General features: G+C 36.9%; 1 pseudogene; it reads right to left on the bottom strand.

Moving 5' to 3' along the window:
• LOC132615579 (cytochrome P450 71D7-like) overlaps positions 1–15,842 on the bottom strand; it is a 29,900-nt pseudogene extending 14,058 nt beyond the window's left edge.
• Between the last annotated feature and the right edge of the window lie 2,122 nt (positions 15,843–17,964).

The following is a 17,964-nucleotide window of genomic DNA, read 5'->3' as shown; positions in this document are numbered from 1 at the left end:
TGTTACGGTCCGTAACATGTCACCGTAACATGAGCTAAATTTCCAGAGAGTTTCAATAAAACCTTCAGTGTTACGGTTTAGTGTTACGGTCCGTAACTCATGTTACGGTCCGTAACATTTCACCGTAACATCAGCCAAAATTCCAGAGAGTTGCCAAGTAATTGTCACCACTTACGCTTCCGAAGGACGGACCGTAACACAGGGTACGGTCCGTCGCATTGTGGCCGTAACAACAAGTGGTCAAATGACGAAATGAAGGACGGACCGTAACCTGCGTTACGGTCCGTAACAATGCGGCGTAAGGGCATTTTTGTCCAGAAACTTGGCGCGATTTTTGGCTCTATAAATACATAATGTAGGGTTTTAATTCATTATTCAGATTTTATTTTAGAGGCACAATTCCTAGGTCTTAAATCTTGAAGTGGTTGGAGCATTTAAGGCAACAACTTCACTCTCATTCCATCTTGTATTAGCATTGTAAGTGTATTATGTTAATCTTTAAGCTTTTTCTATCAAGAAACATTATGAGTAGCTAATTTCAATTCTAAGGTTGTGAATCCCATGATGGGTATTATGTGAATGGGTTTCTATTTATGATATATGCATAATGGTTGTTTATATTTATTCTATCTTTGAGTTGTAACGTTGGGTAATGATTGCAAGCATTAGCCGAAGCCATTGTATTGACTTTTCTTGGGAAAGAGAGTCAATATTGGTAAGATTGAATAGCAATGACTCGAGGCGTTAACCCTCGTTTAATAGACTAACTTAGGAATAAGAATAAGTCTAAATTGGCATTATTGGTCGCTCTTCGATTGTAACTCTTTTATATTCAGAAGATTCATAAAGAGGAAATACTGCTTAACTGTTGGGAAACATTAAGAAGTCTTTAAGAGACCAAGTGCATATTCATAGAACAACCATTAGAAGTATATCACCTTGAAACCTGAAGCATAATATCTAATCAAATTGGGGAACACAACCTTAGTCTCTCTCTCACATTAATTACATTTTAAGTCAAAGTATTCAATTACATTATTCAACAATCAATTCAAACTATCCGGAATAGGATTAAAGTATTTAAAGACTGGTATCGAATACGATTAGTACTCTTTTCTCTCCATATTCCCTGTGGGATTCGACCCCAACCTTGTTGGGTTACTATATTTGACAACGTCCGCTTTACGCCGTTAATAGGTGTAATTTGAGCGTATCAGTCCCTCCTTTATTCCAATTTATTCCCTTGGGCTTCTAAATTTATTAACGAGCTAAATACTTTATTTTCACTACTATTTTTATTTCTACTACTATTAAAATTTGTTACTTTCATTTTCACTATTACTAGCATTACGTTATCACAAATTAATATGGTTCGTCATCATTTCATTTTCGGATTTGGACTCATTAAATTAATTATAAGTCAACACTTTATTAAGTCTTTATTTTCTACAAATTAATCACTAATTGTCATCATAATATATATACAAGTTAATCACTTAGAAGTTGTAGAAGTTAATCACTAAGAAGCCCAAAAGGAATTAAGTTGAAGGAAGAAAAGGCCATAAAAAGTCAGCCAAATTGAGCCCAAATCAGCCCACAACAACAAGCCACACCCGCCTAGAATACTCAACTCGGCCCATTTTTTTAAAACTTATTCATCATCTTTCAACCCTAATCAAAACATAACACAGCCACGCCTCTTTCTCCTTCCTCTTCCCCTTTCCATTTCAAGGAAAGGTCCAAGCTCTTGCCTCAGCCATGGCAGATCTTGACCATGACATTTTGGTGCAACGACCCCCTTCACTCTCTCCCTCTCCATTTTCAATTAAGTCATCTCCTTTATTTAGCCATGGACAGAAATTTTCCCCTCCAATTTAGAATAAGTTTCTCACTTTTTCACCCTTTCTCTCCTCTTCTATTTTTCACGAGATTTGGTCAACAAATACATATCACAAGAAGCCAAGAATGACTTTTTAGATATCTGAGCATAAGATTCATTCACGGGCTAATTCAAACGGCTCTTTTAACTTTTGTTTCGAGCCAAAAATCTCGAATTCAAAACTGAAACCCTAGTCACTTTTACCTATAAATATTGTCTTAAGCATTCAGCCGAGGTGGGAACATCTGGGAATGTCACCATACCAGAGACTACCTCTGCACATTTTAAGCTCGAGAACCTTTCATTTCCAGGGTTAGTTTCTCCGTCCCAGTGGGCTTTAGCTGTGGCTATGAGTCTGGAGCTCATTTGTGTTCTCCGTCCCAGTGGGCTTTAGCTGTGGCTATGAGTCAGGAGCTCATTTGTGTCGAGTTCCGATCTGTTCCTAACGAGAGTAGAGTCGACGCCGACGCCCCGTTCACTGTACCCATAAAAGGTCGGTGAATCTTAAGCTTCGATCTTTTCTCTATTTTCTTTCACTGTTAGTGTAATGAATCTGCTCGTTTGAGATAAAATCGTGAATCATAATTTTCTCATGTAAAATCATGCCTTTGGAACATGTTAATGTCGTGTATTCGATGCTTGTGTTGATATTTTTTTTGACACCTGTTGTATTGACGTATCATGAGAATAGACGTCGAGCATCCCTTTTGTCGATACCTGTGTCGTATGGATTTAATTCATCCCTTTTTAGAAATCATCTATTAGGGGGATTCTTCTTCAACTCAAAAAATGTAGAAATCCATTTTTGGAATTTATTTGGGTATGGGTGTATCATGTTTATGAAATCTGAAAGATTTTTTTTTTTTAAATGGTCTTCTTTGCTAACAAGATTCATATTGCTAAAAGAATATATATGGTGTAAGAACGTCGCACTGACCAGTGTTAGATAATTTTCGGTATAAAATAGATAATTTGTTTAGATTAGGAGTTTAAGAATGTGATTTAGGATTATTTCTATCTACTTGTCTTCGTATTGTAAAAGAAGAAGCAAAGTCTGTTATGTGATTACATCTTAGAATAAAGTCATGTTAAAATTATGGAGATGGGATAGTTTAATTTTATGTTAGCCTCTATTTCTAGCATAGTTTCATTATTTTGAAATCCCTGAGATCTACCTATGTTCCTTTCTTTGCCATTAATCTAATTAAGAATGAATAACTAGTTTTTATGCATGTCGGCTTTTCTTTGCACACTGTTTTTACTAAGAATTGATGTGTTATACGAATGGACTGTTCATTTGAACAAGTATAGAGAAGAATGCCTCAAGTTTAGGGGGTTTGGATTGGGAGTTAAATATAGTGTAATGGTTAGAATCCCTTTATCCATATTTTCCTCTTCATAGCTCAGTACATTTCAAAATTCTAAAGAACAATTAAATTTCAGTCCTTTTCTTCAAAAGAATAGAACCTTGGATTTGTGTTATTCTCAAGTAATTAGCTGCCCGTTTTTTTTAAAACCTTAAGGTTGCTTTTTCTTTTAATTTCTATCAATTTGAATGTTAATTTAGTTTAATGGTGTTTCAGGTTCAGTTTCAACGTAGTGTCAGTGATAGTTTGCTTAATTTCTATACTACTTGGTCTAGATACTTGTTTGTTTGTTTGTTTGTTTGTCTAATGTTTTTTTAAAAAAAAAATTGAAGTTGTGTTAAGGATTTAGTAGCTTAATGGTCTTATAGGGTCATATATGGGTTAGTTTGTTGCTTAATTTTGATGACTTAGTTTAAGGCATGACTTGTTTAGTGACGATCCTTAGTCTTCTGCTCACATAAGTAAGATAGATATGAAGCAATTAAAATGCTCTCCTGGTTTTATCTTCTTCTTTTTAAAAAAAAAAAATAATCAAAATAGTTACTGTCCTGAAGGCTAAGTTTTATTTTGTTAAAAACAATTAACTGCTTCGTTGTTAAGAGTTCCTGTTTTGAGCATATTTCTTTGTTTATTCACATGTAGATTTTAGCGTGAAAATTTGATTAATTGTTCATGTCTTTAAGATCCTTATTCATGTATATGTTTGTAGTAACTTTCTTGAATTTATGGGTAGTGAATTGAATAATAGTGCTACTTTACTTCGTTTACTTATGTTTTATAAAAGAACCATATCGTTACTCTAATCTTCTGTTATTTTTCTTTGTTTCGCATGTACAACCGATGTACAACCGGAGCCGAAGAGTTTCACTTCGAAACTCAACGACACCGCTTACGGAGTTCGCACCCCTTCATTGTCTACCCTTTTACTTTTCTTGAGTGGAATATTTGCAGAATATCGCTACCCCTTTTGAAAGCCAAAATGGCTCTTTATCATTTTATATCCCTCTGACTTGCTTATCCGTATGTTTAAAACTCCCTGTGTGACTAACCTTTTATTTCTATTTTGTGTCATGGACTGTTAAACCTGAGTTACTACTATATAATTCATAGCCATTGCTTAACAGATATTTTAATGTTGTTCAATCGTTTTTTATAAAGTCAGATTTAAGTTCTTTAAGTTCCAGCCAGACATTGATAAGTTGGACTGTTTTTCTCTAGCTGCAAACTAATCAATTTTCTTTAACATGAACTAGATGTTGCAGTTTAGATCCATTTAAGGCACAAGAAATTTGAATTCTTGTAATACTCGGTCATGGAGGCTTACAATCACCTTAGCCAACCTTAAACTATTTCTTAAACTTACTTCTGGACCCTTTTCTTTTTTAAGTCTAAAACACGAGATTTTGTTTACCTTTAGATTGTTACATTAGTCAAGTATTTTGACTTATTATATAATATACAATATTTTGATCAATTGTTCAAATACTTAGCTATTGTCTTACTTGGTCGTTTCGTCACTTATTGAGTACACATAACCTTTTAATTAACCTCAAGTCCGGTCGGTTAACCATTGTTAATGGATCTTAAAGGATGCCTAATACCTTCTCTTTAGATTAGTTGAACTCTTACCCAGAATCTTAAGTTAGTAGACCTTGAAACGGAGTTAACTTTAGAAAATAACTTTAATGAACTTTAGGTGACCTAATTCACCATAAATAATTAGGTGGCGACTCCTTAACTTTAATTAACCCCGAAATTACCGGAATGTTGTAAACTATTTTGACTCCGGTTAAAATAGGGTATAACAGCTTGACAACTCTGTTGGGGATATCTTAGGTTCTAACCGTAACGGGCTTAGTTTTTTAATTAGGCTTTATGTGCTAACTTAATTACCTTACTTGCTATAAATTGTTTCACATGCTATAAATTGCTTGCGTGATATATTGTCCACTTGGGAGAGCCTTGTGTCATAGAAAATCAACTCTTAGTCAACCTAAAGTAGAGTTAAACTGTGAGGACCCACAGCTGGGCGCTAACCATACTGTGAACCCCTGGGTACAGCTGGGCGCTAACCATACTGACCCCATGAACATGCGTACATACATACATACATGACATGCATACTCAGGTATTGTATGGGCAGGTGCCAACAGACAATTCGATATACGCTGCAGCGGCTGGTATCGAACCCGTGACCTCCCCCATTTTGTTCTCCCAAAGGAGACGACTTTCACCAATTGAGCTGGGAATAGTGTTGCAGACTCTCAAAGATCGCAAACTTTTTGCAAAATTCTCAAAGTGTGAGTTTTGGATTAAATCAGTATCATTCTTAGGCCATGTGATCTTGGGTGAAGGTGTTAAAGTTGATTCTCAAAAGATTGATGCCGTAAAGAGATGGCCCAGACCCACCTCAGTTTCTGATATAAGAAGTTTCTTGGGTCTAGCAGGCTATTATAGACGCTTCGTAGAAGGATTTTGTTCTATCTCTGCTCCGTTGACTAAGTTGACTCGGAAGAAAGTTAAATTCCAATGGTCAGATACTTGTGAGTGAAGCTTTGAGGAGTTGAAGAAGAGATTGACTTCTGCTCCAGTTTTGACTTTGCCAGAGGGAACTGAAGGATTCATGGTTTATTGTGATGCTTCGGGAGTTGGTCTCGGATGTGTCTTAATGCAGCATGGTAAGGTTGTAGCTTATGCATCTCGTCAGCTCAAGGTTCACGAAAAGAATTATCCGACTCATGACTTAGAGTTGGAAGTTGTAGTTTTTGCACTTAAGATATGGCGTCATTATTTGTATGGAGTGAACGCTGATATTTTCACAGATCATAAAAGCCTGCAGTATATCTTCAAGCAAAGAGAGCTGAATCTTAGACAGAGGAGATGGCTCGAATTGCTTAAGGATTATGATGTGGATATTCTCTATCATCCGGGGAAAGCGAATGTTGTAGCTGATGCTCGTAGTCGGCATTCCATGGGAAGTTTAGCCCACGTGGATGTGGATAAGAGAGTTATGACAAAGGAAGTTCACCGTTTGGCCAATCTTGGAGTTCAACTTTTAGACTCCGAGGATGGTGGTGTGGTTGTTCAGAATAGTGCTCTTTCCTCTTTAGTCGTTGAAGTCAAGGAGAAACAATTTAGTGATCCCTATTTATCAGCTGAAGGAGGGGATTCACAAGCATAAGACAACGACTTTTGAACAAGGGGGAGATGATGGTACCTTGAGGTACCAAGGCAGATTATGTGTCCCAGATGTAGATGGACTCAGAGAGCGAATCATGTCAGAAGCTCACAATTCCAGGTATTCCATTCACCCAGGTTCCACTAAGATGTATCATGATCTCAAGGAGATTTACTGGTGGAACGATATGAAGAAGAATGTGGCAGATTTTGTAGCTAAGTGCCCGAACTGTCAACAGGTGAAAGCCGAACACCAGAGGCCTGGTGGCTTGGCTCAGAATATTGATATTCCTGTCTGGAAATGGGAAATGATCAATATGGATTTTGTATCAGGTTTACCTCGTTCAGCTAGGAGACATGACTCTATTTGGGTGATCGTTGACCGGCTTACTAAGTCAGCACACTTTTTGCCAGTCAAGACCACAGACTCAGCAGAAGATTATGTCAAGCTGTATGTCAATGAGATTGTCAGATTACATGGGACACCAGTGTCCATTATTTCAGATCGTGGTGCTCAGTTTACAGCGAACTTCTGGAAATCCTTTCAGAAAGGATTGGGTACCAAGGTGAACCTCAGTACAGCTTTTCATCCACAAACAGATGGCCAGGCAGAGCGTACTATTCAGACTCTGGAGGATATGTTGAGAGCATGCGTCTTGGATTTCAAAGGTAATTGGGATGATCACTTACCACTCATTGAGTTTTCTTATAATAATAGTTATCATGCTAGTATTGGGATGACACCATTTGAAGCTCTGTATGGAAGAAGGTGCAGATCACCAATTGGTTGGTTCGAAGTAGGTGAAGCAAAGTTGTTAGGACCAGATTTGGTTTATCAGGCTATGGAGAAAGTCAAGTTAATACAGGACCGTTTGAAAATGGCTCAGAGTCGCCAGAAGTCTTATACAGATGTGAGGCGAAGGGACTTAGAGTTTTCAGTTGACGATTGGGTGTTCCTTAAAGTCTCACCCATGAAAGGTGTTATGAGATTTGGCAAGAAAGGGAAGCTAAGTCCCAGATATATTGGACCTTACAGGATTCTAAGAAAGGTCGGTCTAGTGGCATATGAACTTGAGTTACCACAAGACTTGGCTGCTGTACATCCCGTATTTCATGTGTCCATGTTGAGGAAGTGTGTAGGAGACCCATCGTTGGTTGTTCCTACTGATGCTATAACAGTTAAGGATGGGTTGACTTATGAGGAGATCCCCATAGCCATTCTTGATCGTCAAGTTCGCAAGTTGAGAACTAAGGAAGTAGCCTCAGTGAAAGTCCTGTGGAGGAGTCAGAAAGTTGAGGAAGCTACATGGGAAGCCGAGGAGGATATGAAATCCAAGTACCCGCACTTGTTTCAGCCCGCAGAAGAGACTTATGATGAAGCACCAAGATTTTGAGGTATGTAAGCTTTCTTTTCATGCTTTCCGTTAGCGTACCGCGAATAGAACCACAAATGGTATGAAGTATACGATATGTTGACGAGTAAGAAGTAATATTTAATGATTCTAAATGAGATTTCAAGGACATTTGAGGTAAGAGACGAAAGTTGTTAAGGAAAGCAAGGTATATGTTGTGTGTCGGGCAATAGTTACAAGTATCGAATTAATGATGACTTAATGACATTTTGGAGAAGATTTATAATGTCCCTTATGTATTCATGCCTCAAGTTTCACGTTCAAGTTCATGTATTCTCTATTCATGTCTCAAGTTTTAGCACTCATGTTTTCATGAAACTATGTCATGTCAGCTTTCCATGTTCCATGTCATGTTTCTTCACGTTCATGTATTCAAGCCATGTCTAGCCATATCCTTAACCATGACCCATCATTCGAGGACGAATGATCTCAAGGGGGAGATATTGTAACACCCCGTACCTTTAACGAAAGTTTTGACCACGATCCTAGACTTAGAAAATCAGATAAAGAATGTGGGAATTGAAATTTTTCCGTTCAATTGTGATATGATGGTTTACGCCCATGAACAGTGGTCGTATTTCATTTTACTAGCCATAAACCAAGTCGTGAACTGAAACCAAGAATTTCTGAACATTCTGGAGGTCATAAGGTTAAATACGGACCGTATTTCACTTTACGGCCCGTATTTCAAACCGTATTTGTAATTTGGGAAAACTTCCTTGATGAAAGTTGTAGAGCATTGAAATACCTTTCCAACGGTATCTTACGGTGGTCAAACGGACATCTGCGCAAAAAGTTATGGCCATTTTACTAAAGAGATACAGTGCAGTCCATGTGCGAAATACGGGCCGTAAAGTCAGTTTACGACCCGTAAACTGAAAATACGGCCAGTACAGTGCTGGACCTAAACTGCATTTTCCAGAACACTATATATTCGTCCATATCAGTTCAACTCATTATTTTTCACTCCCTCAAATCCTAGAACGACCTCCTACTCTCCTCCAACATCAAGAACACCAAGGTAAGTCCATTCTAATTATTCCAACTCAATTCTAACATATATCCTTGTAATCTAAACAAGAAATCATCATTTCTAATCTAGGGTTTTCAAGAAAACCCATCTCAAGATTCAAGAATCAAGATTTAGGAAATCTTCTTCAAAATCCAAGTCTTTAATTCAAGTTTTGGAAGAACTAAGGTATGTAGAACTTCCATCCACATGTGGGAATCTCTATGTTCTTCCCCATGCCTCGTTACCTTGATAATCATGAAGTTCAAATCTTAGGGCATTAAAACCAACATATTGGTAGCCCGTATTTACGTATTTATGTACATGAAGTTTGTATCTATATTCGTTGTTGTATTCCTAATCTTCCATTACGGTTATTAGGAACCCTAGCTTAATCCATGAATCATGAATTCCTCCTTATGTGTTCTCATTATGTTCATATGAAACTTAATGATTTTATTTTACAAGTTTCAAGCATGTTTTCAAGTCAATTACAAATATATGATTATGAACTATTGAATTACTCATAAATCAAGAACATGTTTACAAGCTATTTCATAGAACTATGTTTACAAGTCATTTCGTGAAATCATGATTTCAAGACAAGTACAAACTAATTCACGAAAGTCATGGCTTCTTAGCCAACTATATTATGTTCATGTTTTTGAGAGTTGCACGCATTACCGAGAAGGCTCAGATAGCCTGAAACTATGTAGCCACCATAGGACAAGGATCGCTCCGCCTAGTTAGGACGATACCTTAATTTTACACTGAATGGTTCCATCAGGTACTTTACTACCTTATACCCTGGCAAGGTATAGGGGCTCAACTGGTCCGGCGAGGTACCAGACTCCACGTTCCCACGTGGTGTTATGATATGTCGGTTTATGAAATGCTCTCCCTACTTATGATATTTTTACCATGTTTTATATATATATATATATATATATATATATATATGTATTCATGCTCATGCTCATGCTCAGGTTCATGTCCAGGTTTTAAGTTGCAGTTCTTATCATGTTATTCCATGTCCCATGTTATTTCTTTCAGTTGTTTTACATACCAGTACATTCAATGTGCTGACGTCCCCTTTTTATTTCCCGGGGGCCTGCATTTCACGATGCAGGTACTGATATACAGGACGACACATCTGCTCAGTAAGACAACATTCGTATCAGCTTATTGGTGAGCCCCATCTCATTCGGGGTTTAGTCAACTTTTGTTTTATGATTAATTATGCATCTAAGGTATGCTGGGGGCCTTGTCCCAGTAAGTATGTTTTCCAGTCAGACTCATGATAGAGGTTTCATAGACTAGACAAGTCAGTTATGTCATGTCAGACGTTCGGAGTCGTATAGCCATTTTGGCTCATTCATGTTATTTTCGCACTCATGTTTAAACAAGTATTTTATTAAGTATTATGACTTACTACGTTTTATAAAGGTTCATCATGCATTCATGTTATATTTCCGCTCATGTATGCCTCATGATAGTTCAGCAAGCCATGTGGTTCGCTCGGTCACATGCAGTTAGGCACCGAGTGCCGTGTTACGTCCAGGCCATGGTTCGGGGCGTAACATAAACCAACACCCTTTATTAGGAGCATACATTTCATGACTTAGGAGGTTTAATACCCTTGGTGTATTATGTCCATTAGATGACTTTACCCAAACGTCCAAGTGGGTTCACGACCCCACATGACGCTAATCATACTTTATGTGTATGTTTGAAGGATAATTGTGCCTAAATATTGATCATTTGCTCTAACTAATTAAACTTTAGAAGGGAGGGAATGACTAACGTTTCTATGACAGGTATGGATCTTACATTGGAGTACATCTGTGATTAACAATTGACGAGAACCAAGGACATCACAAAGGGAGTTAGAAATTTAGATATAAGTAATTGTATTTACTTTACTTTGATTAGGAAACATTTTATGTTGTATTCATTTGATATGTAATAAATATTACATTACTTTTGTACTTTATTTCGGGAAATAGAATTTGTTTAATTAGCCAAAAGCAATGGGATGACGTATTATGACACATTTTACCCTTCAAACAAACATTAGGCTTATCTCTGGCACAAACAGGTCACATGCATATTAGGACACATTATTGTTATTTGATATATTTGTTTACATTTTTTCTTGACAACTTATTTGCCTTTGTTTGATGAATTATTTGTTACACGACTCATTTGACTCTACATGATCATGACTTCACTTAGATATTTTAATATGTGACTAATGTCATTTGCATTTTATGTTTTTTTTTTATTCCCAAAAGAGTAGATTCATGTTGACATTCAAACTTGCTGACCATCCTTACTTCACAAGATCAAAGACGTCAGCATTACCTCGACGTAGTTGGGCTATCCAAGGAAGGAAAACTACTATGTCTAATCCAGCCGCATCTATTCCAATTGGTTTGGAAAACATCGTGATTTCTAGTGATCCCCCGAGACTTCCTAACGTAGAACTATTATTTAATATGATGAACATATTGCCCGCCTGACTCAAGAGATTGAGGATCTACGTGGAGAACTGAATCGGGTTAGGGACTTGACCAATTTGTCCATCACACTCCAAAGTCCACCTCCTGAACCTAGAAATGTCGCGCCAAACTCATCTCGTTTTCCATCATTCGAATCTCCAGTTCCTGAATATTTCCCTCCACAAAATAATGCATCTACCAACAACAACTTTTCTCCAATCACCCTCGCAAATCCACCAAATCCATCATCCATCTATACTTCTCCACAAAGTCAACCACCCACCTACACTGCCTATGCTACTCCTAATCCACCACCCGTCAACCCACCAAGACAATCTCTAGTTCACACTCCTTATGTTCCTTTATCCATCAATACTAATCCGCCACCTACAACTACTCCTCTAAACCCACCAAACCAACTACCCACAAGTACCACTTATAACACACCGCCTCCAGTCCAAAACACTCCCACCGTCCAAACTTATCCAACCCAGCATATACAAAGGGCTCATTTTGTCACTCCTAATGCGCAATATGTTCCTCCGGTATATGCAGCGGAAACACAAGCCTTTACCAACCCAGTAATGTTCAGGTACCAACCCGAGATGGATCAATACGAGGAAATGGAAAGGGATGTAAAAGCAAGGGCAGATGATCTATTGTTAAAAGAGATCCACAGTCTCAAAGAGGCAATGAGAAACCTTCAAGTTGCTAGAGAAAGCAAGAGTGTAGAATATGAAGATCTGTGCGTTCAGCCTGACGTTGATTTACCCGTAGGTACAAGCCGCTGAAATTTGATACATTTAATGGAACAGGCGACCCTCATACGCATTTAAGGGCCTATTGTGACAAACTGGTGGGAGTGGGTAGAAATCAGAATATAAGGATGAAGTTATTCATAAGAAGCTTATCTGGTGAGGCTCTTACTTGGTATACGCAACAAGATGTTCGTAGATGGCGTGGTTGGAGTGATATGGCACAAGACTTTATGGAGCGATTCAGTTTCAATACTGATATCACACCAGACAGAGTCTACATGACTAAGGTAATTAAGAAGTTAATTGAGTCATTCCGTGAGTATGCGCCACGTTGGAGGTCAGAAGCAGCCAGGGTTCAACCCCCGATGAGTGATAGAGAAATGACTGCTACTTTCATTGAATGCCAAGCTGGCATATACTATGAGAAAATGATAGACATGATGGGACAAAAATTCATAGAAGTTGTCAGAATGGGAGAAGCCTTAGAAGAAGGAATCAAATCGGCAAAAATTCAGGATCCTACTGCTTTGCAAGCTGTAAGCAAAGCTATTCAATCTGGTTCTATCAGCGGGATAGCTGCAGTCATGAATATCCAAGGACATAAGCCGAGCCAAGCCATTACATACCTTAACCATCCACAACAACCTTTCTACCCTTACCAATATGTTGAACCCTACCAAGCTCCACTAACTTCTTACCCTGTCTACAACGCCCAAGCAAACTACTACTAACCCCGAGCACCTCCCTATCAAAACCCACGTCCATATCAATCCGTTCAAGCTCCAACTTACCAAAATCGACTACATGCTACACCTAAAGACCTTTCAAACCCTGAAATAAAAAATACCCGTAATTACACTCGATTCGCTGAACCCTTGGCTCAATTACTTGAAAGACTGAAAGCAGCAGGCGTGATACAACCGTTTGAGACCATAGCAATCCTCAGTGTTGTGCCCAGCAACTCCAGAATGATATGCACAATGCTTGGAACCATCAAACCATCTTGGAATAGGATCGGGAATTTTCCCTTCAATCGAGTGAACTAGAGTCTAACGTTGAAAGCCAATGTTGATTAATAGAGGCGGATTCAGGATTTAAATTTAAGGGGTTCAAGTTAAATCTTAAGATTTTTAGTATTGAACCCATTATATTTTTAAAGTTATGAACTCATATCCACTATTTATTAGAATTTTAATAATTTTTTACCCATAAATTTATACTCCGTATCGAAAGTTAGGGGTTCAATTGAACCCCCACTTACAATGCTAGATACGCTTAAATGATAGAGTGTCTCTTAATTCTTTTGAGCAAGAACATTTCAGTCCAAAATATGTCGGAGTAGGACATATATATCTTTACTGATCATATATATGTGGTTCTAGATTTTCGTTCATTGTGGGTTCAACTAAAATAAAGATAATTCATCAAAGAGACCTAAATGTCTTGTTGAGTTGACAAAAATCAAAGCACGTGTTCTTATTCATTTCTCTTTCACTTATAGAACCTTTCAAGCTTGGAAACATTCTTACATTTCATTTATGAACCACTTAAAACTTTTTTTTTTTTTAACCTCTTGAATATTACTTGATCATCATTCGGACATAACTTCAATTTGGCAACAATGAAGTATCAATAACTGAAAATCCAAGGAGGCAAAGATATTTCTGCTGATTTGAGTTTAAATAATGGATTTAAATAATTGAGTAAAGCTGAGGATAAAGTGCTTGTTAGTCGTGTAGTTTTGACCTTTCCTACTGGTAGCAGGATTTTTCATACATAATATTTATGTAGCGAGTTACTTTATCGTCTAATTTGAAAATTAACCTTATTGTTTAATTCTAAGCTCATGAGGTGAGTATTGTCTAAAACCATATAATCTTTTGGATCAGTTCCATATGGCAGTTTCCATTCGAAGTGGTAGAGTAACTGAGCGAGAGGAAGTCCAACATTAGCTAAACCAAATAGCATTCCTGGACAAATCCTTCTTCCTGAACCAAATGGAATAAACCCAAAGTGATTTTCTATATAATCAATAGAAGAGTTCTCAAATCTCTCTGGTATAAAAATTTCAGGATCATGCCAAGTTCCAGGATCTCTCGCAAGGGCCCATGCATTGACCAATATTCTAGTCTTAAGAGGTATGGTATATCCATCAATATCTGTTTGTTCCCTGCATTCCCTAGGAGGTAGAAGAGGAAGTGGAGTATGAAGCCTTAATGTTTCCTTAATCACTAAGCTTAGATATGTCGACTTTTCAAGATCTTCTTCACCATAACTATTCTTTCCCTTAAGGACTCGTCTCACTTCACTTTGGGCTTTGGCCATAATGTTTCGGTTTTTCATCATTTCTGACAATGCCCAAATAATAGTTGTAGATGAAGTTTCACTTCCAGCAATAAACATGTCCTACATCAAAAGGCTACTAAATAAAGACAATAAAATTAACTTCGTACTTAAGGTAAAGTATAACTTAATGAAATTTGGGTACCAAAACATTAAGGAGAAATCTTTTAAGGGGTCTAGAACTATAAACTTCCAAATTTGGTTATCTTCGCGTTTTTGATGTTGAGCTTGCAAGAATAACCCAATTAGCCTGTAAGAAGTATTATACAACTAATTAATCCAACAGGTGAAATATACATCAAGACCAGACCAGCAAAGATTTATGCGTTATATAATTGTGTTGTTAGGAGCTAGTAAATATTAAAAGACATTAACCCTCATCATATATTGTGAATGACTCTTAGTAAGGACTGCCTAAGAAAAAGAAAATGGAAAGGCAGGGTGAACAAAGAATAAGAGAAAGGAGCAAACTTACAAGAATCACAGCTTTAATGTGGTCATTTGTGATTGGAAATTGAAGTTCGGTGTTCTCCTTAACCCTTAGAAAAACGTCAACCAAATCTTCACCTCCAAACTCATGACTAATTCCCTGTTTCCTAGATTCTTTATTTTCAATATGCTCATGTAAGATGTCCACCATAAGTTCATCAACCTTCTTATGAAAATTCATCAATCTAGACTTCGCACCACTCAGTTTGTGAAGTAACTTCCACGAAGGGAACAGATCAGCCGCAAAAAATCCTGCTACTAATAAGAGTACTTCCTTTAACAATTTTATAAACTCGTCTTGATCTTTGAACATTTTACCGAAGGCTGCTCTGCAAGTGATGGAGTTGGTGAACCAAAAAAATATTCCGGTCATGTTGACTGCAGAGCCCCTCATGGAACGAATTGATGAAATGAGACCCGAAAGCTCATCTTGTCAAATTGCACCAAATGATTTGACCATCTTCGTACTAAGAAGTTCTATGATACAAATTTTACGCATTTGTCGGCAGTAGTCACCATATTGGCAAAATGCAATGTCTTTATTGTTGTCAAGTATGATGTTTGTGGACGTAAGTTGTGCCCTATCAGCAAAGGCGAGATCGTGAGTTTTTAGAACTTGCTTTGCAACACTAGGTTGATATGACCACCGCTGGAACTTCCCCTAGTTGCAAGTACATAAGAGGTCCGTACCTTTGTGCTAAATTTCTAAGAATGCGATGTGGAAGTCATCCTCCAATCAAGTGATGCAGACTTCCAATAAGGGAAGTCTGCGTGGACCTTGAGGCAACGTAATTTGTTTTTCGTTTCTGTTTTTTGATTTTCTCCATTTACTAACTAGAAAAATGAGGGAGGACAAAAAGAGAAGCAATGCCACTAAGTTTGAAAGAAAAGTGTAAAAGATCTCCATTGAATATCAAGTAAAGAAAAGGAAGCTTATGGCCAATAGATTTAACCAAACTTATCAAAGTGGTTTTGTTTCTGGGGCCAACTTAATTGCATCGATCTATATGTAACTCAAGTAGCTTGCCTTTTGGACTCACCGTAGAACACCTCCCTCAAGCTACAGAGTTGTTATAGCATTAAACAGAATGCTCAATTTTTGAAGCAACACATTAACACTAAATTATGCCTTGGTGAACGAATTAGTTTGTGCTATAATGGCTAGCTGTCAAGTGGAGTAGTAGCTTAACTTTGTGTAGCCAACATTTACACTGTTCTGCCTACTTTTAGCTGACTTCTTCCAACATCCAGAAATCAACTCCTAAAGATCATTCTGATGTTCCCTGACTAATTTTGTTATATGATGGGATAATTTGGTATCCCTTTTCCTAACATAATTTTTGCAAGCTTAACTGAAATCCTACTACTTGTAAAGAATGGAGGTTGTTCCATTCCTGTACGTGAGAGACCTCTGGTTGTACTACAATATTTATTAATAAAGTACATCCTTTAGCTAAAAAAGAAACTCCTAAATATCATTTCGATCTCAGTTTGATGCACGTCGTAATTAAATTTATTAGTGCATCAATCAGGGAAAAGATCCGAATACTCCGGGATGGTGAACTAAGTTACACCTATATTGGTTAAATTGGAAATGGTGAATGGCTTGATTCAATAATTGCTAATTGATTAAGTTAAGTTGGATTCTTATGCGCATGTCGTAATTGAATTAAGCTCGATTGTGTAGATAAATGTTGTCAAATTCGCTGGAACATATTTGAGCTTACATTTGGCAAATAAGAGTAAAACTGAAGTCTGACAAGATTGTATGTTTCACAAATATCCTAGATATGCATGCTGCTATGCTAATAGTAATAAAATTTGGATATTTTAGAATATTTGTACTTTAGAATGCAACATATTCACTGATGAGGACAAGATGGTTACTTGTAAAATTCTGGACAGAGGTTCTCAGAAGAAATTCTTTTAGCACAATACATAAATAGGCACTCAAACTATATCTCTTCTCACTAAGTGTGTACAAATGAAATCGATAAACTGCACCAAACCGTTAATCCGAACTAAACCGAAAAAAAAAATCGACTAGTGGTTTGATTTGACTTGGTGTGGTTTTAAAAAAAGAAAAATCCGACCACCATTGGTTTGATTTGTTTTTAACTAAAAAAGTCAAACCGAACCAAAACAACCCGACATTTTATTAAAAAAAATTCAAAATATTTCATACATAAAAATATTTATTAATAATGTAATTTATAAATATTTCTTAAAGTTTTTCATATTTTTTTTATCTTTTAATATATTATTTTAAGCTTGGATTTAGAATTTTAAATGGTCCAATAAGTTATATAGCCCATAGAATCTGTTAGTAACTCAAATATATTTTTTTGTGCAGATTGCCCTTCAAAGGCATTGTTCTTTAATTTTTGCCCCTCAAATTGGTGGTCTTTAATTTTTGCCCTTCGCCTAATACCCCGAGGTTCTAGGTTCGGAACCCAGCTCAGTTAAAAAAAAAAAAAAAGAATTTCGCAAGACAGAGGTTTGGATTCGCAAGGATGAGTTTTGAATGCAAAACTCATTTGAAACTCTGTCTGAGGCCTAACTTTGCTATGAAACTCTGCTTGCAATTATTTTATTTTTTACTGAGCCGGTGTTCGAACCCTAAACCTCAAGATATTATGCAAAGAGTAAAAATTTAAAAACCACCAATTTGAGGGGTAAAAATTAAAGACCAGTGCCTTTGAAGGGTAATTGTGCAAATGACCCACACAAATAAGGGAACCTCAACTAAAATCAAATCAATTGTAATGATAACAAAAGAAATTCAATTCTAACATTAGGAATAACAATAATATTAGATATCTATTCTTTAGTTTTATATTGGTTGAGACAGTGAAATTACATAACTTAATTTTATTTTTTTCCTTTAATATATAATCATATACTCCCTCTGTTTCAATTTGTTTGAACCTATTTTCTTTTTAGTCCGTGCTAAAATGAATGACCTCTTTCCTAATTTGGAAACAAATTCACTTTTATGAATGATTTACGGCCACACAAATTTTTAAGGC

The sequence above is a fragment of the Lycium barbarum genome, chromosome 1, assembly GCF_019175385.1.
Source record: "Lycium barbarum isolate Lr01 chromosome 1, ASM1917538v2, whole genome shotgun sequence".
NCBI lineage: Eukaryota > Viridiplantae > Streptophyta > Magnoliopsida > Solanales > Solanaceae > Lycium > Lycium barbarum.
Note: the sequence above shows the minus strand (reverse complement) of the source record. Positions and strands in the feature narration are given on the sequence as shown.